Source organism: Mycetomoellerius zeteki, unplaced genomic scaffold (genome assembly GCF_001594055.1).
Source record: "Mycetomoellerius zeteki isolate Tzet28-1 unplaced genomic scaffold, Tzet1.0 scaffold35, whole genome shotgun sequence".
Lineage (NCBI taxonomy): Eukaryota > Metazoa > Arthropoda > Insecta > Hymenoptera > Formicidae > Mycetomoellerius > Mycetomoellerius zeteki.
This window is the reverse complement of record NW_017257338.1, coordinates 874,096-887,402: the sequence shown is the minus strand read 5'-3', so window position 1 is coordinate 887,402 and position 13,307 is coordinate 874,096. Positions and strand designations below refer to the sequence as shown.

Here is a 13,307-nt window from a genome sequence, read left to right as displayed (position 1 = left end):
TTCGAAAATAACGAGACATGCATTACATCGGCAACAATGTATGGCAAAAAAGATAGCTATACATTTATTTTCGATTTGGCACGTCGTGAGATTGTATAATTGTACAACTGCGCATATTAGATACGGATATCAGAGGAAATAAGCTACTTTTCTTAGTCTCTTGGACGTACGATAACTTCCTTCGGGAAAAAATTCTCCCGGACGTCTCCAGAAAGAGGCAGATAGGTAACTAGCTTTTTGAAATTAAAAAGGAATCTCAGAGGAGAAAGAGAGACCAAAGAGCAAGTCGCGAACGTGCAGTATACAAGTACGTTCGGACATCTTCAACTTGTCTCGAGCGATACTGCAAATTACGTTTGATATTACGTTTCGAAGAAATTAATTACACGTATTTACATTGCAATTACGAAATTTGCTTCTTTGCTTTAAGAGGAACATTACGTCTAATGTTAAAAAATCTGCTGATTTTTGTATATATGTATGAATTTTCCAGGGTGAGGATTGGATGGACATTTAGCTAACAACCTAATTCCAGAAAAAAAATCCATTGTTGAAACATTATTAGAGGCCCTATGCTCTGCTCCACGCTCTATACCCTATGCTTCATGGGTTAATTTAACACAAGATGAATACATTAAAAGATTACACAAATATTATGTAAAAGAATAAATACCAAAAAGATAATATCGACACAGTTTGTGAACAAACCGTGGAAGCATATTTTTTTCAGTAAAATTAACATTTATGATATGTTAAATTAACCCACATTTTATTCATTTATCTGAGAGTTTATGTTTTAAAACACTTTATATTTACGTTATTTGTTCACTTATTTATAAATTGCGTCATTTTGACACTAAGGAAATGTTGAATAAATTTAACACAAAATCTTTATATAACACAATCACATTATGTTAAAATAATATTCGAATATGTTAAAAAATTCAACACAAACTATTAACAAGAACGTGAGTGGATTGTACATAAATACACAATTTTTTTTTACTATGTAAGGTGTAGAGGACAGCCTAACGTGTACCGACTACTCAATTGTTTTTCTCATTACTGAATGACGTGAATGATAAAATAAATGAGCAATAAAATATACAGGGCGTCCCAAAATTTGCGACTCAAAATAATACAACAAGAAAGTTTCGAAAAATTAAATACAAAAATTATTTGTAAATTTTTATTTTAAGCAATATCTTCTGAGATAAAACGGTTCAAATATGGCTAATTACAGACTACGATTACATGGTCACCTGTAAGTTTAGTGAGCGCGCTGAAGTGAGCACCAACAGTCACTAATATTATTGCACGAGCAACTCATGGACAGGCGTTTAACATAATCTGTAATTGGTCTTAAGTATTTAACCTTATCATCTCAAAAATTACTGCTTAAAATAAAAATATACAAATAACTTTTTTATTTAATTTTCCGAGAATCTTTTGTTAGAGTATTTTAAGTCATTGAATTTTTAGGATACTCTGTATAAACAAAAAATCCCATATTATTATATCTTAGTTCGTGTGTAGTATAATTTAAAAAATCAGGTTTAATAGATATAATTTTTTACCAACTGAGTAGCCAATAGCAATCTAACAATAGATTCTGTTCTGTATTGTGTTTTTGTAAGTATATTTATTATAGAACATATATGTATAACACATTTTATGTATACGATACGATTATTATAAATGTTAAATCCTCAATAAATCCCCAATCGGTTTTTTAAAAAAATTTCTATTCCCCCCCCCCCCCAAATTGTGCTAGCTAAGTTGTATCTAATTAATGTCATTTATCATATTTTATAATTATATAATTATTTATGTATTTATAAAATAACAAATTAAATATGTCTAACCCATATATGACAAGTTAAATGCATGATAATGAATATGTTGACTATTAGTTTTCAAAATTCGTATCATTAATTGCATTAATATTATATGTAAAACATTTTTTTATATATTTATTATTAACATATATTAACCTTTTCAAACATATTTTTATTATTCTCATTCGTAAATTTATTATTTTAAAAAGAAATATTTTTATAAATTGGTAGGTACTATTTGAAAGGTCAAATCTTAAATTTTATTTACTTTTTATACTATATTATAAATTATAAAAAGATTCATAAAAAGTTAATTTATTTTAAGCGGAAAATTAAACATACAACAGGCGTCTTAAATCATAAAGCTACAATTTTCAATATTAATTATGCAAATAAGTAATATAACTTAATATCAAATAAGAAATATAATACTTATAATACAAAATATCTTAAGAAGTACGATTTTGGCTAACTCTCCTCTAATGTCACATATATATCTATTATTACGTGGAAGGAAAGCGTGTATGAAACATATTAAAGAAAGGTTACCAATATCGATAACTTTATTTTTGGACAATATTATATGAAACAAAAGATGAAAATAAAACTTTAGAAACATAAAGTAGAAAGTGTCTTCCATCCAAAAATATAACAGATTTATAATACTGCTTGCAATTTTTAATAATTAAATTTTAGATTAATAAGATAAGCACTTAGATAAGCAAAAATGAGTGTCTGACAAAGTAGGCCTCAAAACTAATACAGTAGACAGTAATGTCATATATTTCTATATCTTTTTCTTTCTTAATCTTTTTTTTCATAGGAATCATCTGTACAAAATATGATACAAGTGAATGTATATAAAATTTTCTACAATCTTTTTATTTAGATATAAAATATTTTTTTATTTATACGCATGCTTTATGCTGTTCTGTAAGACGCAAATATGTAACGCGCAGTTTCTTTTTTCGAAGGTTTTCTATAAACACACGATTGCCTTCAGCTCCGATAGGACTATTTGACATATAAAGATTAAGCTAGCTTATGATCTATTTTATAGACAGGTGTGCTGGTTTACGCTGCACTTGTAGAATTCGTTTTTAGTTGATTTTGTATAGGAACAAATGACAAATATATGAAGTATGAGTTCTTATTTAATTCTTTAATATCTAAACAGATCACGTTTAGATCAGTATTAATAAAATTGCAATATAGTTATAATTTTTGAGAAATAGGGGGGGGGTCCCTTTAGGAGATCTATATGTCAATATTGGCGACTTTCCACTACATATTCATAGAAGATTCTAAAACAAATAAGGATTAAGAATTGCTTGAAAAGCGAATTTCTCCTTTTTGTTTTTATTTCTTACGTCAAAATGAAGAGATAATGGTTTCGTTTCGTAAAAAAACACAAAGATCTTGAATATAAATTGAAAAATTAAAAAGAATGATTAGATTCTGCAGCAAAAAAATAACAAAAATTATCTTATATTTTTCTTTTTCATTTTCTGATATCTAGAATTTATTTCGATCTTATCTAGAGACACTGTTTTTTTCTTCTCCTCTCTCCTTCTCTCTCTTTGTAGGTATATAATATTTTTTTATATTAAATATAATATTATATTTTTCAATCGTATCAAGTATTCGTAGATTATAACGATATTTTCCAAACGATATTTATATCAATCATATACAGGGTGTCCCGAAATTCGAAGGTAATATTATTGTAGCATGAAACTTCGTAAAAAATTAAGTAATAAAAGTGTAAGCCATTTTTTTTCCTTAAAGTAGTTTTTTTTAAGTATAAACGATTAAAATTTAACGTTTATGATTAGTCAAACTTTAAACGTTTATATTAAAAAAAAATACTGCTTCACGGAAAAAAATAACTTACACTTTTATTACTTAATCTTTCACGAAGTTTCACGCTGCAATGATATTATCCTCGAATTTCGGGACGCCATATAAGTGAAAGAGTGCGACTAGACCTCTTCGTGAGAATTGTCACGTACGATTTGATTGGACGTTTTTCAATACGAGACATTTTGTATTCCCGATAAACGAGCTGATTCTGACTTTCACGATTTTTTACACCGTAGTCAGATCGCAGTCGAGTTTCCCAGTTTTGCTGCAATACGTCAGCAGCGGTTTCCGCAGCCGATCGGCGCGGCGATGCGCTCGTGAGAGCGAAAGTGCTCAACAATTGCGACGCGCATTCCGCGATTGTTGCGAGGCTATTGCAAGGTGGTAAATTGCGCATTGCTCATCCGCGACTGCAAACACCATGCGCACACGCTTTCTCGATCGACCGATTGCGATTGACGCGATCAATATTGAAGACAACAAAGAGAAAACAAATTTCAATGCGTATTCTCTCAATCTACAAAAGAAAAATGACAATCATGGAAAACTAATCGTATGGAGAAAATAAGATTAAGTATGTCCGTTTATATTTCGCGTTTCTGCTTTCCGATATACAAATCTTGTTTCAAGATGAAACAGATCGGACCAATATTTTCTGCTCAATCAAATAATGACTATTTTTGGACATTTTGTTTAAAATAAGAAATATGAAGCATAAAAGTGAGACTAAAAGCTCGTAATAAATATAAAAAACAAATAGTACGTAGGTATTTCTGAGATTAATAATTATTATAGATAATTAGTTTCACGCAAAAAAATATTTTGCTGCTCCAGCTAGAACTATAGCTATTTTTTGTATCTGATAGAAAATTATGTATCATACGCATAGAATTTATAGCACAAATCTAAATTCTATCTCTGTCACCTATATGATTAGATGCAATACATATTCAATATTGTAGTACTTGCTAGAAATTTATCTATTTTAGCTATTTTTTGTACTTAGATAATTTTCGCTGTAACTGCAAGATCACTTTTTTGAGTGTTTCTAGAATTTATTTCAATGTAATTATATTTGCATTTAGTATTTATAATAATCTAAATAGCGATAACTTGACGAAGACTCAGGCTTTGTTCGATACTTTTTGCTTACCTCAAGGGAAAACGCGTGCTTTCTCTTATCGTTGTAGACTGATTCATGACTTTCGTAATGCGTCATTATCATCGTAAATAACGTCACATCGAAGGAGATAAGTCGAGAAGCGACAACGTCACGTTACGTAGAAACCGAATAAACATGGGAATCGCAAAAACACCTTTCTTAACGGTAATGAAAATCTCGTGTCTCGCGTTTAATTTTCCTTTTTTTTTCCCAGGATCTCTCTCGAAGTTATCCAGAACAGAAAGTGTATAGAATAAAATTCTCAAAAGGGATTCACAGGAAGGTCGCGCGTAGTTTGGATTTAGTATTGTGTATACTCGCTGTAAAGATTCTTACGTTCGAAATCTATCCGTCTGGCGGGGCAGCATTATAGAAAACATCACGGTACCTGGCTCGGCGATAGAAAAAGGCGGCTTCCTGAAAAACCCCAAGGAATACCTGTCTTCCCCCAGTCACCACCTGCTCTCTCGTCGCTATAAGACCTTCATGAACACATGTCGTGTCTGCTGAACAATATTCTCGAGCAGCTTGCGCGTTCCAGGGTGGTGGCACGGATCTCGTCTGCCCTTAATTTCTTGCGCATAACGTTTGGCAATCGCTTCGTTGCTTCGCGTCGTTAATTTGTCGTTAAACGCATAATTTCCAGGAAAACGGCAACCAACAACGTTTTTAAGAAACACTGAGAAAAATTTCTCATTATACCAACAAATACAAATAAATGGATTCTAACCATATCAATCAGAATTCTGGTGATTGAATTTTTGGTTATTTCGATCATAATGTTTGATAGATTTATCTATAAGCATCTAATATATATCTTTCTGATTGAATTTATCAAATTTCTAATTTATGCAACCAGATTTTTTTCTGTATACATACTATCATATATTACCGTTATGTCGAAGCTGTTGATGATCGCGTATTTTGTGCACTAAAGTGCACAAAATAAATTTTCGACATTATTTCCTTGAGCTGTTTACGAGAAGAAAACATATCGCTGCTTCCTCACGTCATAATGAAATGCTTAGCCGTTCGCGTTCGTAGGTAAATATGCAATATCTTGGGTCTTAGAGAGGTCGGAGTAAATTCATTCTTTATTCAAAATAAAGAGATCCGAGCTCGTCTCTCTTCGATATCGGCGAAAGATAATCAACGACATTGAAGTAATATCGTCGACGTATCGTGACGTTTCAATTCAAACGGACTTCATTCTTTGTTCAAATTGATTTATGCTCGCGGTTAAAGATAATATCGGTAACGTATTGTAGTTTGCGCGACTCGTACAGATATGCCATGTTTCAAGGAAAAGTAATCTGTTTCTTCGTTCAAAACGAAAACTTTCGAGAACCGTTTCTCTTCTCGACGTCAACAGAACCAACGTGTATGGTACACAGATTGCGATACATTGGCAAAGTTGCCTTCAACATCACCGCTCTGTCACAACCTGCGAACTATATTGAAAAAAAATTTATGGAGTATATCGTAACCTCGTATCATAGAGGGGTTGGGAAGAAAGCTATTTTTTTCATTCGGAATATAAAGAGCTTTAAACACGTTGCTTTGGCGTCGAGACGTAGCGAAAAACAGACTGGCCAGAAACAAAAGCACACAATCGTAGTTTAGGATAAATGCGATGATGTTATGTTCAGGAAGAGAAGAAAAAAGAAACCTAGTTTATCGCGATGATATCATATTTCTTTGGATGGATGGTCGAAAGAGCATACCGTGCAGTTCTGACAAAGCAGAGAAGAAAGGGAAACTGGAAAATAGACATGCGGAAAGCAAATATGAGACACATTAAAGATATATTCAAGAACAATAGTGCAATCTATATACAAGGCGTCCTTAAATTCATGACTCAAAATACTATAGCAAGTTTTTGAAAAAATAGATAAAAAAGGTGTTTGTAAATTTTCGTTTTAGCAATAGTTTTTGAGATATAAGGCTTTAAATACCAATTACAGACTACGTTTAGATAATCATCTGTGAGTAATCGCGCTCACTCTAATACTATATATATTAACGCACGCAATTCATGGATATGTTATCCCTCTATTTTTATAGTAAAAATTTTATAGTAAAAGAATCATTGATCCAAAGTAATAATTTGTTTGAATACGAGCAAAAAAATATTTCTTTGAAATTAAGATATTTTTTTCTCAGTGTATATTATATATAGAGCGTTGAAAAGAAAAGAAAGCGAAGATACTGAGTGAGAAGAGTTTAATCTGGGCGATTAAAAATTAATATATGTTTATAAAGATATAATCATTAACTGTGAAGAACAGACTTCCAAAATGCATTTTGTCCAAAATTTCATTTTTTGAGTTAGAGATGGCATAGTGTTTAAGATTCATATTTTAAGCTACTTTACGATGTTCTGAAAGCCTTTTTTCATCATCAATTTATGTGCTGAAAAAAGTCTAGACATTCGAAGTACATTATGTCTTTTAATTAGAGACAAACAAAACGCATTTGTTTAACATTATTAGAAATAGTTTAGCAATTGTGTTTAACATTTTACATCTTATTGATTGGCAAATTGTTATTTTCTGTAAGGCACGTAATTTCCTCGTGGCTTTCTTTTTCGTTTTCTAAAATTATAAATTTTGGACAAAATGCATTTTGAAAGTCTGCTCCTTAATTCATCCTGAAACTGCGAATAAGGATAAATTAAAAAAAATTTTTTAATTATTTTTATTTTAAAGGCTATGATTCGTTTTAATTTGCTCGGTGGTGCAATAATAATAAATGTTTTGCATGTTTTATACGTTTGATCGAATACACTATGCAACTTCGAACTTTAATACAATTTTAAAATATCTGTTAACTTATTCAAATTACCCCGCTGTCGGCTGTACCCTATAGACAATTATTTCCTTTATGAAAAGAATCGAAAAACAAATATGGCAAATTTTGCACGTGTGAATTTTTCCAATGAACTTTACTACCCTTGGAAAAAATTCGCGGAAAAATTGCAGAAAAATTCGTTTTTTTTTCCGATCTTTTAAAACTATAAATGATATACACTACATTTTATGTAGTGTATTGCAATGTGTATAATTTTACCGATTACATCGTAATTTCAGTGTAAGACGTATCCATTATTAAAGAACAGAAAATTTTACTTAACACGTCATGTGAAAAATTAATATGATAAATGTTTGAATCATTTCTCATGTTGTATTTTTGCACAAACGTTTTATTACACGTGCCAATTGGCATGTAGAATTGAAGGGAGTCGGAGAATATGCCGACTGACTTTAACTATACGTTCACGGAACGGCGGAGAGTTAATTTTGCATTTATTTTGCAGCTGTACCTATTTTTTTCTAAACTAGTAGTGGCGTGGAGTTCCGCTTATGCGATATTTGCATTATCACGTACATTGTACGTGATAATATAAATGCAAACGATGAATGTTTGTATAATCGACGTTGGTGAGTCGATCGTATAACCGAGTCACTTATTCTATTTATTTATCGTGCATAAACGAAGAACATTAAAGCGTCCAAGAACGGCAAGCTGTATGCACTGCGTGAATGTACATGTCCAATATGAGGCCGCGAAGACGATCTTCGTTCCTTTTTTACACTAAGGGTCAGATATACGTTGAATAATATTTTTCATAGTGTTTGAAACATCTAAAATTTTTCTGATAGATCGTTACGGTTATCATGAATAACACGAAGGATAAATAAGCAAATATGCCGCCCATGTTTACTTTAAAGGAATTTAAATCTAATAAATCATCTAAGTATATAAGAAGAAGCGCCAATTACGCGATTAAACTTATAGATATTGGAATAATAATTCTATATGTAATTTATTTTAAATATATTATTACATTAAGACTTGCAGCGAACTGCACTAATAATAATAATCTTATAAATTAAATCTGATTGTCAATTTTAAGAACTCTTATTACGAAAAATATTATTAACTTACTTTGTATTTTAATAAAATATTATTAATTTAATTTGCGAGATTATTATTATTATTATTATTTTAGTTTGATCGTGTTACAAATCCAAAAATAATAGGTACATTCACTGCGGCGCGCAGTTATACAGAGTGTAACTGAAATAACGCCCACTAATCATACAGTGCTATTCCTAATAAAAAAACTAAGTCAAAAAGTTCTTTATCATTTCGCAATAGTTAACGAGATATTAATTTCTAAATATTGCCGAATAAAAAGATAAAATCGATGCATAAGACAATTTTAAGATATCTTTCCGTGTTTGTGAAATATTTTGAAGATTTTTCTTAAAGAATTCTTAAAGATATCTTAAAGCTGTCTTATACGTCGATTTTAGACATTTTGCTCACTGAGTAACTAAAAAAAAATATTGCGAAAATTGCAAAATGATAGAGGACTTTTCGTCTCAGTTTTTTTATTAGGAATAGCACTGTATGATTAGTGGGCGTTATTTCAGTTACACCCTGTATATGTATATCTGAGAAGTAAATGTATTTAAAATAAATTATATATAGAGAATTATTGTATTCCATTCCAATATTTACAACTTTAACCGTTTCGTAGTAAACTGATTATCATATATGTCTTGTTTCTAACTTATTATTATTTAAATCTAATATTTTTATCTCTTATAAAATAGAGGTTTTATTTTATAATTGTGGTATCTAAACTTCGCGACAATCTCATTTAAATCAAACGCGTTTGTATTAAATGCTTTTGCGTAATTAATTATCACGAAAAATAGGCACACGTGTTGCGTTACATTGACCTTCGTATTTGTTTATAGCATTTATTGCCGATCGTCGTGTTTTCTCTTTCATGAATCGTGTATAAATATTATTCAAAAATATCACAACATTTTTCTCTCGCGCGCAAAATATCGAATTTTTCACGACACTCGAAGCTGCAAAACAACCAGACGTAATTCAACGCAGTTGTTAAAATAGAAAAGTAATAATTTTATTAACATCTTTATGCAAGATATACAGGATGTCCTAAAACTAGTGGTACAAGAAATGGGCGATTCAGATGATTCTGCACAAAAAATAATTAAAAATAAATTTAACTTTTTTAAATGAAATTTTATTTTTCAAAGAAAGCTTTGAATATCCGTCATAAATATTCAATATACGATCACGTTAAATTTATTGTATATCAAAATGATATCGCGCAAAAATATTCAAACAATTGAAAGTAAACATCGTGATATTTTTGGAGTATTATTAAATTATTTGTTACTTAATTCGTGATATTGTGTGTACTCCAGTTTTAGTTTCGAGAATGACTGATAATCGAAGAGTAATTTGTATAAATTGGAAATTGTAAAAATTCACATAAAATATTATTAGGCATTCGCTTTAGGCCGAATAAGGCTTTCTTCACTTATTTTACGTTATTCACGTATCGATGGATTCTTCAATTGTTATTGAAAATTTAATTACATGAAAATGTGATACAAAATTGATACAAAAATACAAAGGGCACATTTATGTATACAATAAAACGGGCAATAATTCAACAATTTTTATGATAATAAAATTAAATTCTTGATCTTGTTTTAATATATTTTCTTGATATTTGTAATAATTGGGTTTATAATCATAAATACATACGTTAAAGTGCACGCGTACCCAATGAATATACAAAATTATTTATCTGAAAAATAAAACCTTGTATAAAAAAAAGTTTCTACGTTTTTGACTTATTTTTTCATATAGGATCATTCCCTTGCCGCTTGCATTACAAGTTCTAGAACACTCCACATAAGCGTTTCGCACACAGAAAAGATAGTTTTGCTAACAGCTAAAGTATCTAAAAATTTAATTAGATACAATAGACCTGAAAATAATTTCGTTGGATGTTCAAAATAATTATGTATGACGCTCAAACTGGTTGTTAGAATGTCAAAACTTTTCGCAACATTGCTCATTATGTTTGAGATTGCTACGTAATTATTTAGATGGATCCAACACAATTATTTTCAAATCTGTATCTAACTAAATTTTTCTAGATACTTCAACAAAATCATTTTTTTTCGTGCAGGGATGCTAAGCGAAATAATTTCTTCACAAACTTGATCGAAGAAGCTCGAAGATTCGAGCATCAGAAAAAATACGAAAGGTGAAGCATCGAAGATCGTCGATGACACTCGCTGTGTCGCAAGACAAGTAAATATTTCATTCCAGTGACGATGAAACAGCGTTTTGCAACGTCGATTTGAATAAAGACACGCCGCGAAAAAAAAGCAGAAGAAATACGATACATCCGGAATAGCAAGTTGTACGTCTACAGAAACGTATTCTCCGCTTCAAGATTAATCTCCTCTAATCGAAGCACACGAATTCGTTCCATTCAAATATACAGACGACGTAATTATATCTATTCTATTTATAAAGCCAGGTGTGCGATAATGACCGAAAATGTAATGTACGAGGAATAAGCCGTGTTCATCGAATGGAAAATCGTGCTCTTTCGATTGTGATCCCTTTTCAAGCGATATATTTGAACATCTCGAGCGCAGAGTTAGTGTATTTTACCATAGATTAAAATTTATAATAATCGTCCAGTAATGATGGAAGATGAATGTTTAACACTGCAAAGCATTAGATATTAATGAATACATAAATGCACAAATGTGGTCTCGGAATTATTTAAAATCGGTAGAAACCATTCGTCGATCTTTAAACGAAGACAAACACTGAAATGTTTCATTTAAGATAGATTTTATTTTAGCATTAATATTTTAAGAGATTTATCTGCAGTTATTAGGAAATCAAAAAGTCGAAATTTCTCAAGAATTACAAAGGCAGCAGCCTCTCATAATCTTTTCGTTAATAATAACACTTTAATCTAACTAATTTAATTTAATACCCTATACGAATTAGAAAAATTTTGTAATTATGCTAACCTTTTGCAGCGATTTTATTTTAAATAAGCGCGGTCGCATTGCGTGCGTTCGGAAACGTTACCCGAGTGCTTTCGTTTTATCCTTGTTGTTCACCCAATGATAAACAAGGATAAGATACATGGGGGCACTCGGATAACTTTTCCGAACACAGTTCAGAACGACACAACCGCTTACTAACAATAAGCGCTCAGTGAGCGATTGTGTTCTGAATGCACCCATTAACTCTTAAACGCTCACAACATATTCAGGAACATTACCAAGTAAATGAAAATGTATCTTTATTAATAAAACAGTCACATAAGCAACGAAAAAAAGCATAAGGCGTATGGAAAAGCCATAAAGCGTTTAAACGGTGTGGATGACAAACAACAATCTCTAATAAATAACACCGTATATTATAGGTATACATCGACGATTTCAGGACGCCCTGTATAATCTCGATGAGATCAATCGAATGGCTAACGTGCCTGACTCACGATTAATCTTAACGAGGAAGAAAAAGGGGAGAGCTCAACGAGCACGGGGCCTCTGCGAGATACCGAGATATTAGAAATCGCGATTAACTCGATCGCCGTCGTCGGGGATACGGCAGTTTCCGTCGTATCCTCGTCATCGCGAGAGTAAACAGACTGTTTGCGCGACAGAATTCGAAATCATTCCGATTTTCTCCCTGTTTACGTCTCGCGAGAGACAGGCGCGGGTCTCGACATCGGTCGACGACGTTAACGTCTATGTATTGTACGTATTGTACGTACGAGAGTTCGTTTGTACATAGTGTCGACGAGGACTCGTTCGCGTTGAGCAAAATACGAATCCCGAACGCTTGTACGGACCTGGACGGCGCAGTACGACGAAGCGAGCAAAACAGTTGCGGAGCTACGTCGTCGATAGGAAAAAAACTCCTTGGCACTCGTGGGTGTCGCGGAATTGGCGGTAATACAACGATCGACGATGACGACGACGACGGCGGCAGAACTCCGAAATGTTCGCGACGATGATAGAACAATTGAAGGGTTTGCTGCTACAATGGGCTAACTGACTTATATTTTATAAAAACGGAGTAAATAAACTCTAGCTCATTTACTTTCCAAGAGTTTGAGCTCCACAACATAGTCTACCTTGCGACGTTGGTATTTTTTCCATCACTTTAATTTTAGAGTTTATTTACTCAGTTTTTATAAAATGTAGATTAGCCCACTGTTGCAGCAAGACCTTGAATTTTCCTGGAAGAAGAGACAATGCGGGCGGAATGTGTAATAGAAAAGAGATAAAATAGATAGATAAATAGCAATTTTTTTAGCTCCGGTTACCGGTAACATGATCCCCTCGACAAAGTATAGAGAGAGAAAGAGAGAGAGAGAAAGATATACGCGATGATATCACACAAAGATCCGTCATTTCCGTTCGCCGTGTGCATTTCGTGTGGCATACGAAAGTGCCCACCGCAGCCGGAGTGGGTGTATCGATTCGGACAAAACAATTGTAGCCAAGTCGCGGCTGTCGTTGGTCATACCCGAGGTACACTTCTACGCACTTGCAATATGTACCGAGGCC

General features: G+C 32.1%; 1 protein-coding gene across 4 annotated transcripts in view; it reads right to left on the bottom strand.

The window, feature by feature from the left end:
* The window catches only part of mura (ring finger protein murashka), a 65,011-nt gene that overhangs the window by 29,510 nt on the left and 22,194 nt on the right, over positions 1 to 13,307 (bottom strand). The gene's annotated exons all lie outside the window — the stretch shown is intronic.